The sequence below is a fragment of the Carassius carassius genome, chromosome 7, assembly GCF_963082965.1.
Source record: "Carassius carassius chromosome 7, fCarCar2.1, whole genome shotgun sequence".
NCBI classification, from domain to species: domain Eukaryota; kingdom Metazoa; phylum Chordata; class Actinopteri; order Cypriniformes; family Cyprinidae; genus Carassius; species Carassius carassius.
Window position 1 is genome coordinate 23,231,955 of NC_081761.1, and position 22,134 is coordinate 23,254,088.

The 22,134-nt window shown below is 45.1% G+C and overlaps 1 pseudogene; it reads right to left on the reverse strand.

Moving 5' to 3' along the window:
* Positions 1-3,004: 3,004 nt before the first annotated feature.
* Positions 3,005-22,134, reverse strand: part of LOC132143093 (uncharacterized) — a 40,302-nt pseudogene continuing 21,172 nt past the window's right edge.

Sequence of the window (22,134 nt, forward strand, 5' to 3'; positions counted from 1 at the left end):
TGGTATCATAATGGATGTCCAGCTTATTTTTCAAAACAGAAGTAAGCTGGTTTCAGTGAATTCCGGTTCATTAAATAACTAAAATAATAAGTGACAGTTAACTAAGGGACTTCCGGTTCATTAGCTGCTGAAGGAAAATAACGAGAAGAATAACAGAGGGAGTCTATTAGGGTACAAGATAAATTGGACCAAATCTGCTTTAATGCCAATTAACAATGTTAAAGTTAACTCTCCTATCCCATCATTCATTCCTATTAAAGATTCTTTCATCCATTTTCCATTTTGGTATTACCATATATAAAGACATTTATAAAATTGCCAGAAACAATTTTAATAACATTTTAGTCAAGCTCAGAAGTGATACTCAAAGATGGTATAATCTTAAAGTCTCTCTCCAAGGCAAAATATCCACCATAAAAATGAATTTGTTACCTAGGCTTAATATTATTTTTTTTCTGTGTTGCTGCTTTCCCCTCCTCCAGGTTACTTTAAAGGCACAATATGTAGTTTTTCTGCTTTAAAAATAGCAGAAATCACTATATCTATGTTATATATATTTTTTTTAGTTGTGTACTTACATTATCCCAACAGTTTCCACAAACTTTTTTTAAATTATAGTTTAATTAGAAGACACGGCACGTCTCTTTATTTCCGTTTTGTCGCCTGTCTATGGCGTCATATAACCTTTGACCCCTCTAGTTTATCTAACTTCCTGCGGAACCCGGCGGAACACCATATACAAAGGTGAACAGAAGCAAAGAAGAGACGAAAAAGAAAAAGTAGTAGCTAGCCTTGATCGAGACTATTATATTTTATATTTATATTGTTTACATTATTATTTATACCTCAATCAATAACTTAGTTATGGATCATGATTATGCTTTGCCTGCACGTTCTGTGAAGCGCAAACGTACGGGTGAAATAAATGACCCGAGAAGGTTTTGGGACAAGAGAAGAAACAAGACACGGGTAAATATTGGAGCTGCATTTCCAAGATGGAGAGAGCTTCGTGACAAGCTGAAACTACAGAGAGATGCCGAACTCGTTTGCATTCTAATAAACAGGTATGCATCCATTCAGCTAACTGTATCTATCCGTATATTTTGTGAAACGATGATGTCTTGTGTAAAACGCAGACGGACTAGCTCTCATGTATAGTATAATGTAAATCCACATTTGTTCTAGATCTATCTTGTTCGATATCATAGTATTAACGAAAGGCGACCGTGTTTTTTAACATATATTACTACTAGCTAGATGGAATATTGATTTGATAGGGGTCTGATAATTCATATATCTCTCCGTTCGTTAAATTTGTTATGTGTAAATCGGACATTTGTCCAGTCCTCTTGGTCTACATTAGGCATAAACACATGCTGTGACTTATACAGTATGATAACCAAGGACTCTACTTACTTCAAGAATTAAGTTTTGTTTACCAGCATTATCATATTTAGTCTTTTTTCAGTTGCTCTGCTCTCAAGTCCTGTGGAGTTCCCTGGGCATCCCCCATTTCCTTTCATTCTATGTGGGATTGCATTGCACCATCCTCTGGTCAGCAATCTGTTTCTTTAATATATAGGAAACTTAATGATCACACTGCAAAGCCTCTTTCTATTAAACATATATGGAATCATGAATTTACAGATTTTGACTTATCGGAGAGGGTGTGGTCTTATCTAACTTTAATTTCTAAAAACTAAGCTCATCGTCTTATCCATTTTAAAGTCGTCCAAAGAGCATACATAACTCATTACAAAAGGTTTAAAATTAAACTGCAATCGAACTATAACTGTCATATCTGTAACATTGTATCATCAGGTACTTTCTCCACATGTTTTGGGAATGACAAATTGTTGTCAACCTGTGGTCCTTTTTACTTAGAACTGATTACAAGTCTAATCCAGCTTTATGTCTTCTCAATGATGATTCCAACTCCTGTATAAGTTCATTTAAGAAGAGAATGCTGTTTGCTGGTTTTACAGCTGCAAAGAAGACAATCATACAAAACTGGTTTACTCCACACATGTGTGCAAAAACATTTTGTTATCATAGCCTCCTTGGGATAGTAAGCTGTGAATGTACAACAGCACGATTGAATAGGACTAAACATTTCACCATCAATGGTAATGTTTTTTATTCAAACATTTTGGAATATATAAATGAATGACTAAAATATATATATATATATTTTAAATTGTGAAATTATTGATGTGTCTGTTGCTTCCCCTTTCCTGTTTTGTTTGTTTTAAGTGATATTGTTTTGTTTAATTAAAAATAAAAAAGAATAACACTGGGCAGTGAATGGTTAAACTGTTTGCACTACACACCAGTGTGTTCATAATTAAGACAACACATTAAAATAATATGGTAAGATACAACAGTTTGAAATATCAAGCAGCAAAACAAGCTGTTTCGCACAGCTAAAAATAGCTGGAAGCGGATGACACTGGAAGCCACAAAGCCACTAGAAGGCAAGCCTGCAACCTTTAGCCAAAAAGCGGAACGGCTAATGCGAACGCTTTCATTTTGCCAGTACATGGGAAAAGAGACCAGAGGCCGTTTTTTTTATGGATGCCAATGGAGGAGAGCCTTCACTACACTTTTTAGAGGAAAAAGTTTACCATTTAATGAATCGACAGCCTTTTGGCTAATCTCCAACATGTTGTACACTAAGCAATACTTTTGAATTTAACTATTTTTAGAGTTTACACCAGAAAAATGGTGTTTTATAAGAGAAGTCACTGACTTTTTTTTTTTTTAATTCAGCTTACGAAACTTCTCATTCCTTCCTATGGCTATCCGTAAAGTATTGCACAACTCTGACTAAAATTCAGTGTCATCAAGGCTTTAATTTCATTGGTTATTAAAGCACACGTCATCCAAGCTGACAGTTAAGCTTTCTCCAATAGTAAATAAAAAACAGACCCTCTTATCTCCCTATAGTAAGACAATCTCTGGGAAGCCAGATACATTAAATAATTCTCGCGGCTCAACAGTGGAGTCTAGTGCAATACAGCATGTGAAATTTATTAGCAGGACAGACTGTAAAGTGCATGTGAACAATCTGAGCATCACACATCCTTTACTGGAACCTTAAACTAACTCAGCTGTCAAAGTAGTTAGAGGTCAGGACAAAATCAGATGCACTTCTACATTCTTTTAAAGCAAGTGAGACAGTATCAAACGCAAATCGCAGTATATGTTTCAGTGCAGTGTGAACAGGCTTCCTCTGTCAAAATGTTAGCAGTTCAGTGCTGTTGCAGTGATGCTGGAATTGCAGGATTTTGTGTGCAATTTTGTCCGCGAGGAGATAGGATGGATAGATAGACGGCAGGTTCATCAGTGCCTCTTCTGACGTCTCGTCGCTCCAGAGCTGGAGCCAGCTCACTGGACCGTCGACACTCTGCAGCGCAGCTCGCTTGCCAAACTTCTTCCTGTGCAGACAGCAGTTCACTAATTTCAACAGGCACTCAATGGTAGTCCCATACTGAATCTGCAGACCAGACAGAACCGGCTCAAATAAATCCAACAATTCTGGAAGAAAAACACCAGCAGAGGATCAATTTAGAGATGCAACATTCTTACACAAGTTATGGCTATAATTTCACCCCATAAAATTTACATTAGGTCATTTAGCTGACATAAGTAACTTTAAAATGAGCGTAGTAGAAGCAATCAAACCAACAAAAGAGCAGCAAGTGCTGTGACCAATCCCCATTAGTCTAATGCAGTACACATAGTACGTAGCAAATCTACACTGTACAAATTAAGTTTTTTTAAGATTAAACAAAGGCTACTAGAGTACATTTTACAAGAATAAAAGTCAGACAAAAAATACGGCAAATACTGCAGTTTAAATCTCACAATCTCTGTTTATATATCGCAATTTCATGTTTATATTGCAATTCTGAATTTACACCCCGCAGTTCAAAGTTTACCTTTGTTAATTCTGATATCTTGCAATTCTCAGTCTAGATCTCTCAATTCTAGGTTCATATCTCGCTATTCTGAGTTTACCTCTCACATTTTTCAGAATTGTGAGATTTAAACTAAAAAAAGGCAGTTTGTGAGTGGTTGTCTGTGCAGTTGCTATGGTAATCTGGGTGGTTGTCTGTGCAGTTGCTATGGTGATCTGGGTGGTTGTCTGTGCAATTGCTATTGTGATCTGGGTGGTTGTCTGTGCAGTTACTATGGTGATCTGGGCGGTTGTCTGTGATCTGAGTGGTGGTCTTTGCTGTTGCTATGGTGATCTGGGTGGTTGTCTGTGCAGTTGTTATGGTGATTAGGGTGGTTGTCTGTGCAGTTGCTATGGTGATCTGGGGGGGGGGGGGGGGTGTTCTATGATCTGAGTGGTTGTCTGTGCTGTTCCTATGGTGATCTGGGTGGTTGTGCAGTTGATGTGGTGATCTGGGGGTTGTCTGTGATCTGGGTGGTTGTTTGTGCAGTTGCTATGGTGATCTGGGTGGTTGTCTGTGATCTGAGTGGTTGTCTGTGCTGTTGCTATGGTGATCTGGGTGGTTGTCTGTGCAGTTGCTGTGGTGATCTGGGGGGATGTCTGTGATCTGGGCGGTTGTCTGTGCATTTGCTATGGTGATCTGGGTGGTTGTCTGTGGAGTTGTTATGGTGATTTGGGTGGTTGTTTGTGATCTGAGTGGTTGTCTGTGCAGTTACTATGGTAATTTGGGTGGTTGTCTGTGCAGTTGCTATGGTGATCTGAGTGGTTGTCTGTGCAGTTACTATGGTGTTCTGGAGGTTGTCTGTGCAGTTACTATGCTGATCTGGGTGGTTGTCTGTGATCTGAGTGGTTGTCTGTGCTGTTGCTATGGTGATCTGGGTGGTTGTCTGTGCAGTTGCTATAGTAATCTGGGTGGTTGTCTGTGCAGTTCCTATGGTGATCTGGGTGGTTGTCTGTGCTGTTGCTATGGTGATCTGGGTGGTTGTCTGTGCTGTTGCTATGGTGATCTGGGTGGTTGTCTGTGATCTGGGTGGTTGTCTGTGACGTTGCTATGGTGATCTGGGGGGTTGTCTGTGATCTGGGTGGTTGTCTGTGCAGTTGCTATGGTGATCTGGGTGGTTGTCTGTGCAGTTGCTATGGTGATCTGGGGGGGTTGTCTGTGCAGTTGCTATGGTGATCTGGATGGTTGTCTGTGCAGTTGCTATTGTGATCTGGGTGGTTGTCTGTGCAGTTACTATGGTAATCTGGGCGGTTGTCTTTGCTGTTGCTATGGTGATCTGGGTGGTTGTCTGTGCAGTTGTTATGGTGATTTGGGTAGTTGTCTGTGCAGTTGCTATGGTGATCTGGGGGGGTGTTCTATGATCTGAGTGGTTGTCTGTGCTGTTGCTATGGTGATCTGGGTGGTTGTCTGTGCAGTTGATGTGGTGATCTGGGGGGTTGTCTGTGATCTGGGTGGTTGTCTGTGCAGTTGCTATGGTGATCTGGGTGGTTGTCTGTGATCTGAGTGGTTGTCTGTGCTGTTGCTATGGTGATCTGGGTGGTTGTCTGTGCAGTTGCTGTGGTGATCTGGGGGTTGTCTGTGATCTGGGTGGTTGTCTGTGCAGTTGCTATGGTGATCTGGGTGGTTGTCTGTGCAGTTGATATGGTGATTTGGGTGGTTGTTTGTGATCTGAGTGGTGGTTGTCTGTGCAGTTCCTATGGTAATTTGGGTGGTTGTCTGTGCAGTTGCTATGGTGATCAGCGTGGTTGTCTGTGCAGTTACTATGGTGTTCTTGGGGTTGTCTGTGCAGTTACTATGCTGATCTGGGTGGTTGTCTGTGATCTGAGTGGTTGTCTGTGCTGTTGCTATGGTGATCTGGGTGGTTGTCTGTGCAGTTGCTATGGTAATCTGGGTGGTTGTCTGTGCAGTTCCTATGGTGATCTGGGGGTTGTCTGTGCAGTTACTATGCTGATCTGGGTGGTTGTCTGTGATCTGAGTGGTTGTCTGTGCTGTTGCTATGGTGATATGGGTGGTTGTCTGTGCAGTTGCTATGGTAATCTGGGTGGTTGTCTGTGCAGTTCCTATGGTGATCTGGGTGGTTGTCTGTGCAGTTGTTATGGTGAACTGGGGGGTTGTCTGTGATCTGGGTGGTTGTCTGTGCAGTCGCTATGGTGATTTGGGTGGTTGTCTATGCAGTTGCTATGGTGATCTGGGTGGTTGTCTGTGCAGTTGCTATGGTGATCTGGGTGGTTGTCTGTGCAGTTGCTATGGTGATCTGGGTGGTTGTCTGTGCAGTTGCTATGGTGATCTGGGTGGTTGTCTGTGCAGTTGTTATGGTGATTTGGGTGGTTGTCTGTGATCTGAGTGGTTGTCTGTGCAGTTGCTATGGTGATCTGGGTGGTTGTCTGTGCAGTTTTTATGGTGATTTGGGTGGTTGTCTGTTCAGTTGCTATGGTGATATGAGGGGTTGTCTGTGATCTGTGTGGTTGTCTGTGCAGTCGCTTTGGTGATCTGGGTGGTTGTTTGTGATCTGAGTGGTTGTCTGTGCTGTTGCTATGGTGATCTGGGTGGTTGTCTGTGATCTGGGTGGTGGTCTGTGCAGTTGCTATGGTGATCTAGGTGGTTGTCTGTGCAGTTGATATGGTGATTTGGGTGGTTGTCTTTGATCTGAGTGGTTGTCTGTGCAGTTGCTATGGTAATTTGGGTGGTTGTCTGTGCAGTTGCTATGGTGATCTGTGTGGTTGTCTGTGCAGTTGCTATGGTGAACTGGGTGGTTGTCTGTGCAGTAGTTATAGTGATCTGGGTGGTTGTCTGTGATCTGAGTGGTTGTCTGTGCTGTTGCTCTGGTGATCTGGGTGGTTGTCTGTGCAGTTGTTATGGTGATCTGGTGGTTGTCTGTGCAGTTGCCATGGTGATCTGAGTGGTTGACTGTGCAGTTGCTATGGTGACCTGGGTGGTTGTCTGTGCAGTTGCTATGGTGATCTGGGTGGTCGGCTGTGATCTGGGTGGTTGTCTGTGCTGTTGCTATGGTGATCTGGGTGATTGTCTGTGATCTGGGTGGTTGTCTGTGCAGTTGCTGTGGTGATCTGGGAGGTTGTCTGTGCAGTTGCTATGGTGATCTGGGTGGTTGTCTGTGCAGTTGATATGGTGTTTTGGGTGGTTGTTTGTGGTCTGAGTGGTTGTCAGTGCAGTTGCTATGGTAATCTGGGTGGTTGTCTGTGCAGTTGCTATGGTGATCTGTGTGGTTATCTGTGCAGTTACTATGGTGTTCTGGGGGTTGTCTGTGCAGTTACTATGGTGATCTGGGTGGATGTCTGTGATCTGAGTGATTGTCTGTGCTGTTGCTATGGTGATCTGGGTGGTTGTCTGTACAGTTGCTGTGGTGATCTGGGCATTTGTCTGTGATCTGGGTGGTTGTCTGTGCAGTTCCTATGGTGATCTGGGTGGTTTTCTGTGATATGAGTGATTGTCTGTGCTGTTGCTATGGTGATCTGGGTGGTTGTCTGTGCAGTTGCTGTGGTGATCTGGGCGGTTGTCTGTGATCTGGGTGGTTGTCTGTGCAGTTGCTATGGTGATCTGGGTGGTTGTCTCTGCAGTTGCTGTGGTGATCTGGGTGGTTGTCTGTACAGTTGCTGTGGTGATCTGGGGGGTTGTCTGTGATCTGGGTGGTTGTCTGTGCAGTTGCTGTGGTGATCTGGGGGTTGTCTGTGATCTGGGTGGTTGTTTGTGCAGTTGCAATGGTGATCTGAGTAGTTGTCTGTGCAGTTGATATGGTGATTTGGGTGGTTGTTTGTGATCTGAGTGGTTGTCTGTGCAGTTGCTATGGTGATCTGGGTGGTTGTCTGTGCAGTTGATATGGTGATTTGGGTGGTTGTTTGTGATCTGAGTGGTTGTCTGTGCAGTTGCTATGGTAATTTGGGTGGTTGTCTGTGCAGTTGCTATGGTGATCTGCGTGGTTGTCTGTGCAGTTGCTATGGTGAACTGGGTGGTTGTCTGTGCAGTTGCTATGGTGATCTGGGTGGTTGTCTGTGATCTGAGTGGTTGTCTGTGCTGTTGCTCTGGTGATCTGGGTGGTTGTCTGTGCAGTTGTTATGGTGATCTGGTGGTTGTCTGTGCAGTTGTCATGGTGATCTGAGTGGTTGACTGTGCAGTTGCTATGGTGACATGGGTGGTTGTCTGTGCAGTTGCCATGGTGATCTGGGTGGTCGTCTGTGATCTGGGAGGTTGTCTGTGCTGTTGCTATGGTGATCTGGGTGGTTGTCTGTGCTGTTGCTATGGTGATCTGGGTGGTTGTCTGTACAGTTGCTTTGGTGATCTGGGCGTTTGTCTGTGATCTGGGTGGTTGTCTGTGCAGTTCCTATGGTGATCTGGGTGGTTCTCTGTGATCTGAGTGATTGTCTGTGCTGTTGCTTTGGTGATCTGGGTGGTTGTCTGTGATCTGTGTTGTTGTCTGTGCAGTTGCTGTGTTGATCTGGGCGGTTGTCTGTGATCTGGGTGGTTGTCTGTGCTGTTGCTATGGTGATCTGGGTGGTTGTCTGTGCAGTTGCTGTCGTGATCTGGGGGTTGTCTGTGATCTGGGTGGTTGTCTGTGCAGTTGCTGTGGTGATCTGGGGGGTTGTCTGTGATCTTAGTGGTTGTCTGTGCTGTTGCTATGGTGATATGGGTGGTTGTCTGTGATCTGGGTGGTTGTCTGTGCAGTTGCTGTGATGATCTGGGGGGTTGTCTGTGATCTGAGTGGTTGTCTGTGCAGTTGATATGGTGATTTGGGTGGTTGTTTGTGATCTGAGTGGTTGTCTGTGCAGTTGCTATGGTAATCTGGGTGGTTGTCTGTGCAGTTGCTATGGTGATCTGCGTGGTTGTCTGTGCAGTTACTATGGTGTTCTTGGGGTTGTCTGTGCAGTTATTATGCTGATCTGGGTGGTTGTCTGTGATCGGAGTGGTTGTCTGTGCTGTTGCTATGGTGATCTGGGTGGTTGTCTGTGCAGTTGCTATGGTGATCTGGGTGGTTGTCTGTGCAGTTCCTATGGTGATCTGGGTGGTTGCCTGTGATCTGAGTGGTTGTCTGTGTTGTTGCTATGGTGATCTGGGTGGTTGTCTGTGATCTGGGTGGTTGTCTGTGCAGTCACTATGGTGATCTGGGTGGTTGTCTGTGCAGTTGCTATGGTGATCTGGGTGGATGTCTGTGCAGTTGCTATGGTGATCTGGGTGGTTGTCTGTGCTGTTGCTATTGTGATCTGGGTGGTTGTCTGTGTAGTTGCTATAGTGATCTGGGGGGTTGTCTCTGCAGTTGCTATGGTGATCTGGGTGGTTGTCTGTGTAGTTGCTATAGTGATCTGGGGGGTTGTCTGTGCAGTTGCTATGGTGATCTGGGTGGTTGTCTGTGCAGTTGCTGTGGTGATTTGGGTGGTTGCTTGTGATCTGAGTGGTTGTCTGTGCAGTTGCTATGGTGATCTGGGTGGTTGTCTGTGCAGTTGTTATGGTGATTTGGGTGGTTGTCTGTGCAGTTGCTATGATGATCTGGGTGGTCGTCTGTGATCTGAGTGGTTGTCTGTGCTGTTGCTATGTTGATCTGGGTGGTTGTTTGTGATCGGAGTGGTTGTCTGTGCAATTGCTATGGTAATCTGGGTGGTTGTCTGTGCAGTTGCTATGGTGAACTGGGTGGTTGTCTGTGATCTGAGTGATTGCTCTGTGCAGTAATTTTCTGGAAAGTTACTTTTTAACGATTTGTATTGTAAAAAGCGCTATACAAATAAACCTGAATTGAATTGAATTGTGGTGATCTGGGGGGTTGTCTATATCTGGACGTCACTTCCTGTTTGTTGTTGGCGGCTGTACTGCGTTTGAGCTCCGTCACTATATTCTTTTCATTGACTATTTTTAACTCAAAAAACAATTGTATACATCGTTTCCGTTTATATAACGTGTGAATATATCCTCTATTGTATTCTACAACAAAAACAATCAGAGCGCCTCGCTATCACTAGTTTTATTTTGATCTCCCGGGTCCGCTATTAGCTTTTAGCCCGTTAGCATCAGCGGCGTGGTTGCAGCTAACTGCGCTAACATTGCTAATACTCTATTCACACACATTACCACTGCTGTACTCACTGTTACTTGCTTTAATGGCGGATGAATGTCTCCACTCTGTGCAGCTCGAGCTCGAGGCCGTGGGAAAGCAGATTCGCGACCTGGAGGTGAGGCAGGCCCAGCTGAGAGAGCGGAGAACCGCGCTGGAATCATCCCGGGCTGACGCTCACAAGTCCGGGGTAAGTATACAGCGATCTGTTAACAGTCCCACCACGTCTACTCCGTGTGTTTCTCTGCACAGGCGCGGTGCACCCAGGACGCGATCTTCCCAGATGTCCTTCACTGCGACGCCGGGACACCACGGACCCTGGGTGCATCCACAGCGGAGGACGCGAGCCGGGTCCCGGGCGACGACTTCTCCCCCTCCTGCCTTCGACATCTCCATCCGGAACCGCTTCGCTCCCCTCCGCGAGACAGGACGCGACGCTGTGATCATCGGAGACTCCATCGTCCGACACGTAAGTGCTACGTTAGCCGAAGGTAAAGTGCACACTCATTGTTTGCCTGGTGCTCGTGTTCTCGATGTTTCTGCGCAGATACCCGCGATCCTGAAGGTCGACGAGAGCCCCAGAGCGGTCGTGCTTCACGCCGGGGTTAACGACACCACGCTGCGGCAGACGGAGACGCTGAAGAGGGACTTCAGCAGCCTGATCGAGACGGTTCGCAGCACGACGCCCGCGGCGACGATCGTCGTGTCAGGACCACTGCCCACGTATCGACGAGGACACGAAAGGTTCAGTAGACTTTTTGCTTTAAATGAATGGTTGTTGTCATGGTGTAAAGAACAGAAACTGCTATTTGTTAATAACTGGAATCTTTTCTGGGAGCGTCCTAGGCTGTTTCGCGCTGATGGATTACACCCCAGCAGAATCGGAGCGGAGCTGCTCTCTGACAACATCTCCAGGACACTTCGCTCCATGTGACTAGTAAGACAATTCTCTAATAACTATTATGATGAGTTTTGTTCCACCCGCTTTAATGATAAAAGTACTTATGCTGTAAAAACTATTAAGACTGTGTCTGTTCCCCGGATAGTGAGGTCAAAATATAATGTAGGATCTAGAAAAAATCTTATCGTAATTAAACCAGAAAAATGTAAAGTAAATGAACAAAAACAATTTTTAAAGTTTGGGCTCATAAATATTAGATCACTCACACCCAAAGCAGTTATTGTAAATGAAATGATCACAGAAAATAGTTTTGATGTACTCTGCTTGACTGAAACCTGGCTAAAACCAAATGATTATTTTGGTCTAAATGAGTCTACTCCACCAAACTACTGTTATAAGCATGAGCCCCGTCAGACTGGTCGTGGAGGAGGTGTTGCAACAATATATAGTGATATTCTCAATGTTACCCAGAAAACAGGATACAGGTTTAACTCTTTTGAAATACTTCTGCTAAATGTTACACTGTCAGACATGCAAAAGAAATCTAATGTATCTCTTGCTCTGGCTACTGTGTATAGACCACCAGGGCCGTATACAGAATTCCTAAAAGAATTTGCAGATTTCCTCTCAGACCTTCTAGTTACAGTTGATAAGGCGCTAATCATGGGAGATTTTAATATTCACGTTGATAATGCAAATGATACATTAGGACTTGCGTTTACTGACCTAATAAACTCCTTTGGAGTCAAGCAAAATGTCACCGGGCCCACTCATCGTTTTAATCATACACTAGATCTAATTATATCGCATGGAATCGATCTTACTGCTATAGATATTGTACCCCAATGTGATGATATTACAGACCATTTCCTTGTATCGTGCATGCTGCGTATAACTGATATTAACTATATGTCTCAGCGTTACCGTCTGGGCAGAACTATTGTTCCAGCCACCAAAGACAGATTCGCAAATAACCTGCCTGATCTATCTCAACTGCTATTTGTAAATGTGTATAAAAATACACATGAATTAGACGAAATTACTGACAACATGGGCACTATTTTCTCTAATACATTAGAAGCTGTTGCCCCCATCAAATTGAAAAAGGTTAGAGAAAAACGTACTGTGCCATGGTATAACAGTAATACTCACTCTCTCAAGAAAGTAACTCGTAGTCTTGAACGCAAATGGAGAAAAACTAACTTGGAAGTTTTTAAAATTGCATGGAAAAACAGTATGTCCAGCTATAGACAGGCTCTAAAAACTGCTAGGGCAGAGCATATCCACAAACTCATTGAAAATAACCCAAACAATCCAAGGTTTTTGTTTAGCACAGTGGCTAAATTAACAAATTACCAGACGCCACCTGATTCAAATATTCCACCAACGTTAAATAGTAATGACTTTATGAATTTCTTCTCTGATAAAATAGATAACATTAGAAATACAATAGCGAATGTAGATTCTACAGCGTCTAACACTTCAGTTTCATCCATCGCACCCAAAGATAAACTGCAGTGCTTTACAAATATAGGACAGGAAGAGCTAAATAAACTTATCACTGTATCTAAACCAACAACATGTTTATTAGATCCTGTACCCACTAAATTACTAAAAGAGCTGTTACCTGTAGCCGAAGAACCGCTTCTCAATATCATTAACTCGTCGTTATCTTTAGGTCACGTCCCAAAACCATTCAAGCTGGCGGTTATCAAGCCTCTTATTAAGAAACCAAAACTAGATCCTAGTGTACTGGCAAATTATAGGCCTATTTCAAATCTTCCATTTATGTCTAAAATTTTAGAAAAAGTTGTGTCTGCTCAATTGAGCACCTTCCTGCATAAAAATGATCTGTATGAAGAATTTCAGTCAGGTTTTAGGCCCCACCATAGCACAGAAACTGCACTTGTTAAAATTACAAATGACCTGCTTCTTGCGTCAGATCAAGGCTGCATCTCATTTCTAGTCTTACTTGATCTTAGTGCTGCGTTCGACACCATAGATCATGACATACTCATAGATCGATTACAAAACTATACAGGTATTCAAGGGCAGGCTCTAAGATGGTTTAGATCCTACCTGTCCGATCGCTACCATTTTGTTTACTTAAATGGGGTGTCATCTCATTTATCATCAGTAAAATATGGAGTGCCACAAGGATCCGTCCTAGGTCCCCTTCTATTTTCAATATACATGTTGCCCCTTGGTAATATTATTAGAAAATACGGAATAAGCTTCCACTGTTATGCTGATGATACTCAGCTATATATTTCAACGAGACCAGATGAAACTTCCCAATTATCTAAGCTAACAGAGTGTGTTAAAAATGTAAAAGATTGGATGACAAATAATTTTCTCCAATTAAATTCGGATAAGACAGAGATATTAATTATTGGACCAAAAAACACCACACAGAATCTTGTAGATTACAATCTGCAACTAGACGGATGTACTGTTACTTCCTCTACAGTCAGAAATCTGGGTGTTATATTAGACAGCAATTTGTCTTTTGAAAATCATATTTCCAATGTTACAAAAACTGCATTCTTCCATCTTAGAAACATTGCCAAGCTACGAAACATGTTATCTGTTTCTGATGCAGAAAAGCTAGTTCATGCATTCATGACCTCTAGACTGGACTATTGTAATGCACTTCTAGGTGGTTGTCCTGCTTCGTCAATAAACAAGCTACAGGTAGTCCAAAATGCAGCAGCTAGAGTCCTTACCAGGTCAAGAAAATATGATCATATTACCCCAATTTTACAGTCTCTGCACTGGCTACCTATTAAGTTCCGTATCTGTTACAAATTATCATTACTTACCTATAAGGCCCTAAATGGTTTAGCTCCTGCGTACCTAACTAGCCTTCTACCACGCTACAACCCATCACGCTCCCTAAGGTCACAAAACGCTGGACTTTTGGTAGTTCCTAGGATAGCAAAGTCCACTAAAGGAGGTAGAGCTTTTTCACATTTGGCTCCCAAACTCTGGAATAGCCTTCCTGATAATGTTCGGGGTTCAGACACACTCTCTCTGTTTAAATCTAGATTAAAAACGCATCTCTTTCGCCAAGCATTCGAATAATGTATCTCTTAAATTGTGAGTGTAGTTGCATTTGCATTTTTATTCTTTAGCTTGGGTTAAACTAATTTTACTTTGTTGGATCAGCAGCTATGCTAATGATGTCTCTATCTTGTTTCTATGTTTTGCCACGGGATTTACATCCCGTGGTAACTAGGATTTACACAAGCTCCAGTCTGGATCCAGAACACCTGAGAAGAGATGATGCTGACCCTCAGAGGACCCCAGATGATCCTAACCTTGAATCAACAAACAGAACTAACAATTATTGCTACATGTGTGACTGCATCATATAATTACTATTAATTAATAATATTGATAGTTCATCATCTAGCTGACTACGTCTTGTATTATTATTATTATTTTTATTTTTCTAAAATCCTGTCAAACGTGCACAAACTACTAGCTACTACTAAATATTGTAGAAACATAATTTTCTGTAGTTGCTTTGTAACGATTTGTATTGTAAAATGCGCTATACAAATAAACTTGAATTGAATTGAATTGAATCTGAGTGATTGTCTGTGCTGTTGCTATGGTGATCTGGGTGGTTGTCTGTGCAGTTGCTATGGTGATCTGGGTGGTTGTCTGTGATCTGAGTGGTTGTCTGTGCTGTTGCTATGGTGATATGGGTGGTTGTCTGTGCAGTTGTTATGGTGATCTGGGTGGTTGTTTGTGATCATAGTGGTTGTCTGTTCAGTTGCTATGATAATCTGGGTGGTTGTCTGTGCAGTTACTATGCTGATCTGGGTGGTTGTCTGTGATCTGAGTGGTTGTCTGTGCTGTTGCTATGGTGATCTGGGTGGTTGTCTGTGCAGTTGCTATGGTGATCTGGGTGGTTGTCTGTGCAGTTCCTATGGTGATCTGGGTGGTTGTCAGTGATTTAAGTGGTTGTCTGTGCTGTTGCTATGGTGATCTGGGTGGTTGTCTGTGTAGTTTCTGTGGTGATCTGGGGGGTTGTCTGTGATCTTAGTAGTTGTCTGTGCTGTTGCTTTGGTGATCTGGGTGGTTGTCTGTGAACTGGGTGGTTGTCTGTGCAGTTGCTGTGGTGATCTGGGTGGTTGTCTGTGATCTGGATGGTTGTCTGTGCAGTTGCTATTGTGATCTGGGTGGTTGTCTGTGCAGTCGCTATGGTGATCTGAGTGGTTGTCTGTGCAGTTGCTATGGTGATCTGGGTGGTTGTCTGTGCAGTTGCTATGGTGATCTGGGTGGTTGTCTGTGCAGTTGCTATGGTGATTTGGGTGGTTGCCTGTGATCTGAGTGGTTGTCTGTGCAGTTGCTATGGTGATCTGAGTGGCTGTCTGTGCAGTTGTTTTGGTGATCTGGGTGGTTGTCTGTGCAATTGTTATGGTGATTTGGGTGGTTGTCTGTGATCTGAGTGGTTGTCTGTGCAGTTGCTATGGTGATCTGGGTGGTTGTCTGTGCAGTTGTTATGGTGATTTGGGTGGTTGCCTGTGCAGTTGCTATGATGATCTGGGTGGTTGTCTGTGATCTTAGTGGTTGTCTGTGCTGTAGCTATGGTGATCTGGGTGGTTGTCTGTGTAGTTGCTGTGGTGATCTGGGTGGTTGTCTGTGATCTGGGTGGTTGTCTGTGCAGTTGATATGGTGATTTGGGTGGTTGTTTGTGATCGGAGTGGTTGTCTGTGCAGTTGCTATGGTAATATGGGTGGTTGTCTGTGCAGTTGCTATGGTGATGTGGGTGGTTGTCTATGCAGTTGCTATGGTGATCCGGTGGTTGTCTGTGCAGTTGCTATGGTGATCTGGGTGGTTGTCTGTGCAGTTGCTATTGTGATCTGTGTGGTCGTCTGTGCAGTTACTATGGTGATCTGGGCGGTTGTCTGTGATCTGGATGGTTGTCTGTACAATTGCTATGGTGATCTGGGTGGTTGTCTGTGGAGTTGTTATGGTGATCTGGTGGTTGTCTGTGCAGTTGCTATGGTGATCTGGGTGGTTGTCTGTGCAGTTGCTATTGTGATCTGTGTGGTCGTCTGTGCAGTTACTATGGTGATCTGGGCAGTTGTCTGTGATCTGGATGGTTGTCTGTGCAGTTGTTATGGTGATTTGGGTGTTTGTCTGTACAATTGCTATGGTGTTTTGGGTGCTTGTCTGTGATCTGAGTGGTTGTCTGTGCAGTTGCTATGGTGATCTGGGTGGTTGTCTGTGCAGTTGATATGGTGATTTGGGTGGTTGTTTGTGATCGGAGTGGTTGTCTGTGCAGTTGCTATGGTGATCTGCGTGGTTGTCTGTGCAGTTGCTATGGTGAACTGGGTGGTTATCTGTGCAGTTGCTATGGTGATCTGGGTGGTTGTCTGTGATCTGAGTGGTTGTCTGTGCTGTTGCTCTGGTGATCTGGGTGGTTGTCTGTGCAGTTGTTATGGTGATCTGGTGGTTGTCTGTGCAGTTGCCATGGTGATCTGAGTGGTTGACTGTGCAGTTGCTATGGTGATCTGGGTGGTTGTCTGTGCAGTTGCCATGGTGATCTGGGTGGTCGTCTGTGATCTGGGTGGTTGTCTGTGCTGTTGCTATGGTGATCTGGGTGGTTGTCTGTGCTGTTGCTATGGTGATCTGGGTGGTTGTCTGTACAGTTGCTGTGGTGATCTGGGCGTTTGTCTGTGATCTGGGTTGTTGTCTGTGCAGTTGCTGTGGTGATCTGGGCGGTTGTCTGTGATCTGGGTGGTTGTCTGTGCAGTTGCTATGGTGATCTGGGTGGTTGTCTGTGCAGTTGCTGTGGTGATCTGGCGGTTGTCTGTGATCTGGGTGGTTGTCTGTGCAGTTGCTGTGGTGATCTGGGGGGTTGTCTGTGATCTTAGTGGTTGTCTGTGCTGTTGCTATGGTGATATGGGTGGTTGTCTGTGATCTGGGTGGTTGTCTGTGCAGTTGCTGTGGTGATCTGGGGGGTTGTCTGTGATCTGGGTGGTTGTCTGTGCAGTTGCAATGGTGATCTGAGTGGTTGTCTGTGCAGTTGATATGGTGATTTGGGTGGTTGTTTGTGATCTGAGTGGTTGTCTGTGCAGTTGCTATGGTAATCTGTGTGGTTGTCTGTGCAGTTGCTATGGTGATCTGCGTTGTTGTCTGTGCAGTTACTATGGTGTTCTTGGGGTTGTCTGTGCAGTTATTATGCTGATCTGGGTGGTTGTCTGTGATCTGAGTGGTTGTCTGTGCTGTTGCTATGGTGATCTGGGTGGTTGTCTGTGCAGTTGCTATGGTGATCTGGGTGGTTGTCTGTGCAGTTCCTATGGTGATCTGGGTGGTTGTCTGTGATCTGAGTGGTTGTCTGTGTTGTTGCTATGGTGATCTGGGTGGTTGTCTATGCAGTCACTATGGTGATCTGGGTGGTTGTCTGTGCAGTTGCTATGGTGATCTGGGTGGTTGTCTGTGCTGTTGCTATGGTGATCTGGGTGGTTGTCTGTGTAGTTGCTATAGTGATCTGGGGGGTTGTCTGTGCAGTTGCTATGGTGATCTGGGTGGTTGTCTGTGCAGTTGCTGTGGTAATTTGGGTGGTTGCTTGTGATCTGAGTGGTTGTCTGTGCAGTTGCTATGGTGATCTGGGTGGCTGTCTGTGCAGTTTTTATGGTGATCTGGGTGGTTGTCTGTGCAGTTGTTATGGTGATTTGGGTTGTTGTCTGTGATCTGAGTGGTTGACTGTGCAGTTGCTATGGTGATCTGGGTGGTTGTCTGTGCAGTTGTTATGGTGATTTGGGTGGTTGTCTGTGCAGTTGCTATGATGATCTGGGTGGTTGTCTGTGATCTGAGTGGTTGTCTGTGCTGTTGCTATGTTGATCTGGGTGGTTGTTTGTGATCGGAGTGGTTGTCTGTGCAGTTGCTATGGTAATCTGGGTGGTTGTCTGTACAGTTGCTATGGTGATCTGGGTGGTTGTCTGTGATCTGAGTGATTGCTGTGTGCAGTAATTTTCTGGAAAGTTGCTTTGTAACGATTTGTATTGTAAAAAGCGCTATACAAATAAACCTGAATTGAATTGAATTGAATTGTGGTGATCTGGGGGGTTGTCTGTGATCTGTGCAGTTGATATGGTGATTTGGGTGGTTGTTTGTGATCGGAGTGGTTGTCTGTTCAGTTGCTATGATAATCTGGGTGGTTGTCTGTGCAGTTGCTATGGTGATCTGGGTGGTTGTCTGTGATCGGAGTGATTGTCTGTGCTGTTGCTATGGTGATCTGGGTGGTTGTCTGTGCAGTTGCTATGGTGATCTGGGTGGTTGTCTGTGCAGTTGCTATGGTGATCTGGGTGGTTGCCTGTGCAGTTGCTGTGGTCATCTTAGTGGTTGCCTGAGCTGTTGCTATGGTGATCTGGGTGGTTGTCTGTGCAGTTGCTGTGGTGATCTGGGGGGTTGTCTGTAATCTGGGTGGTTGTCTGTTCAGTTGCAATGGTGATCTTGGTGGTTGTCTGTGCAGTTGATATGGTGATTTGGGTGGTTGTTTGTGAACTGAGTGGTTGTCTGTGCAGTTGCTATGGTAATCTGGGTGGTTGACTGTGCAGTTGCTTTGGTGATCTGCGAGGTTGTCTGTGCAGTTACTATGGTGTTCTTGGGGTTGTCTGTGCAGTTACTATGCTGATCTGGGTGGTTGTCTGTGATCTGAGTGGTTGTCTGTGCTGTTGCTATGGTGATCTGGGTGGTTGTCTGTGCAGTTGCTATGGTGATCTGGGTGGTTGTCTGTGCAGTTCCTATGGTGATCTGGGTGGTTGTCTGTGATTTAAGTGGTTGTCTGTGCTGTTGCTATGGTGATCTGGGTGGTTGTCTGTGCAGTTGCTGTGGTGATCTGGGGGGTTGTCTGTGATCTTAGTAGTTGTCTTTGCTGTTGCTCTGGTGATCTGGGTGGTTGTCTGTGCAGTTGTTATGGTGATCTGGTGGTTGTCTGTGCAGTTGCCATGGTGATCTGAGTGGTTGACTGTGCAGTTGCTATGGTGACCTGGGTGGTTGTCTGTGCAGTTGCTATGGTGATCTGGGTGGTCGGCTGTGATCTGGGTGGTTGTCTGTGCTGTTGCTATGGTGATCTGGGTGATTGTCTGTGATCTGGGTGGTTGTCTGTGCAGTTGCTGTGGTGATCTGGGAGGTTGTCTGTGCAGTTGCTATGGTGATCTGGGTGGTTGTCTGTGCAGTTGATATGGTGTTTTGGGTGGTTGTTTGTGGTCTGAGTGGTTGTCAGTGCAGTTGCTATGGTAATCTGGGTGGTTGTCTGTGCAGTTGCTATGGTGATCTGTGTGGTTATCTGTGCAGTTACTATGGTGTTCTGGGGGTTGTCTGTGCAGTTACTATGGTGATCTGGGTGGATGTCTGTGATCTGAGTGATTGTCTGTGCTGTTGCTATGGTGATCTGGGTGGTTGTCTGTACAGTTGCTGTGGTGATCTGGGCATTTGTCTGTGATCTGGGTGGTTGTCTGTGCAGTTCCTATGGTGATCTGGGTGGTTTTCTGTGATATGAGTGATTGTCTGTGCTGTTGCTATGGTGATCTGGGTGGTTGTCTGTGCAGTTTGCTGTGGTGATCTGGGCGGTTGTCTGTGATCTGGGTGGTTGTCTGTGCAGTTGCTATGGTGATCTGGGTGGTTGTCTCTGCAGTTGCTGTGGTGATCTGGGTGGTTGTCTGTACAGTTGCTGTGGTGATCTGGGGGGTTGTCTGTGATCTGGGTGGTTGTCTGTGCAGTTGCTGTGGTGATCTGGGGGTTGTCTGTGATCTGGGTGGTTGTTTGTGCAGTTGCAATGGTGATCTGAGTAGTTGTCTGTGCAGTTGATATGGTGATTTGGGTGGTTGTTTGTGATCTGAGTGGTTGTCTGTGCAGTTGCTATGGTGATCTGGGTGGTTGTCTGTGCAGTTGATATGGTGATTTGGGTGGTTGTTTGTGATCTGAGTGGTTGTCTGTGCAGTTGCTATGGTGATCTGGGTGGTTGTCTGTGCAGTTTGCTGTGGTGATCTGGGCGGTTGTCTGTGATCTGGGTGGTTGTCTGTGCAGTTGCTATGGTGATCTGGGTGGTTGTCTCTGCAGTTGCTGTGGTGATCTGGGTGGTTGTCTGTACAGTTGCTGTGGTGATCTGGGGGGTTGTCTGTGATCTGGGTGGTTGTCTGTGCAGTTGCTGTGGTGATCTGGGGGTTGTCTGTGATCTGGGTGGTTGTTTGTGCAGTTGCAATGGTGATCTGAGTAGTTGTCTGTGCAGTTGATATGGTGATTTGGGTGGTTGTTTGTGATCTGAGTGGTTGTCTGTGCAGTTGCTATGGTGATCTGGGTGGTTGTCTGTGCAGTTGATATGGTGATTTGGGTGGTTGTTTGTGATCTGAGTGGTTGTCTGTGCAGTTGCTATGGTAATTTGGGTGGTTGTCTGTGCAGTTGCTATGGTGATCTGCGTGGTTGTCTGTGCAGTTGCTATGGTGAACTGGGTGGTTGTCTGTGCAGTTGCTATGGTGATCTGGGTGGTTGTCTGTGATCTGAGTGGTTGTCTGTGCTGTTGCTCTGGTGATCTGGGTGGTTGTCTGTGCAGTTGTTATGGTGATCTGGTGGTTGTCTGTGCAGTTGTCATGGTGATCTGAGTGGTTGACTGTGCAGTTGCTATGGTGACATGGGTGGTTGTCTGTGCAGTTGCCATGGTGATCTGGGTGGTCGTCTGTGATCTGGGAGGTTGTCTGTGCTGTTGCTATGGTGATCTGGGTGGTTGTCTGTGCTGTTGCTATGGTGATCTGGGTGGTTGTCTGTACAGTTGCTGTGGTGATCTGGGCGTTTGTCTGTGATCTGGGTGGTTGTCTGTGCAGTTCCTATGGTGATCTGGGTGGTTGTCTGTGATCTGAGTGATTGTCTGTGCTGTTGCTTTGGTGATCTGGGTGGTTGTCTGTGATCTGGGTTGTTGTCTTTGCAGTTGCTGTGGTGATCTGGGCGGTTGTCTGTGATCTGGGTGGTTGTCTGTGCAGTTGCTATGGTGATCTGGGTGGTTGTCTGTGCAGTTGCTGTCGTGATCTGGGGGTTGTCTGTGATCTGGGTGGTTTTCTGTGCAGTTGCTGTGGTGATCTGGGGGGTTGTCTGTGATCTTAGTGGTTGTCTGTGCTGTTGCTATGGTGATATGGGTGGTTGTCTGTGATCTGGGTGGTTGTCTGTGCAGTTGCTGTGATGATCTGGGGGGTTGTCTGTGATCTGGGTGGTTGTCTGTGCAGTTGCAATGGTGATCTGAGTGGTTGTCTGTGCAGTTGATATGGTGATTTGGGTGGTTGTTTGTGATCTGAGTGGTTGTCTGTGCAGTTGCTATGGTAATCTGGGTGGTTGTCTGTGCAGTTGCTATGGTGATCTGCGTGGTTGTCTGTGCAGTTACTATGGTGTTCTTGGGGTTGTCTGTGCAGTTATTATGCTGATCTGGGTGGTTGTCTGTGATCTGAGTGGTTGTCTGTGCTGTTGCTATGGTGATCTGGGTGGTTGTCTGTGCAGTTGCTATGGTGATCTGGGTGGTTGTCTGTGCAGTTCCTATGGTGATCTGGGTGGTTGCCTGTGATCTGAGTGGTTGTCTGTGTTGTTGCTATGGTGATCTGGGTGGTTGTCTGTGATCTGGGTGGTTGTCTGTGCAGTCACTATGGTGATCTGGGTGGTTGTCTGTGCAGTTGCTATGGTGATCTGGGTGGATGTCTGTGCAGTTGCTATGGTGATCTGGGTGGTTGTCTGTGCTGTTGCTATTGTGATCTGGGTGGTTGTCTGTGTAGTTGCTATAGTGATCTGGGGGGTTGTCTCTGCAGTTGCTATGGTGATCTGGGTGGTTGTCTGTGTAGTTGCTATAGTGATCTGGGTGGTTGTCTGTGCAGTCACTATGGTGATCTGGGTGGTTGTCTGTGCAGTTGCTATGGTGATCTGGGTGGATGTCTGTGCAGTTGCTATGGTGATCTGGGTGGTTGTCTGTGCTGTTGCTATTGTGATCTGGGTGGTTGTCTGTGTAGTTGCTATAGTGATCTGGGGGGTTGTCTCTGCAGTTGCTATGGTGATCTGGGTGGTTGTCTGTGTAGTTGCTATAGTGATCTGGGGGGTTGTCTGTGCAGTTGCTATGGTGATCTGGGTGGTTGTCTGTGCAGTTGCTGTGGTGATTTGGGTGGTTGCTTGTGATCTGAGTGGTTGTCTGTGCAGTTGCTATGGTGATCTGGGTGGTTGTCTGTGCA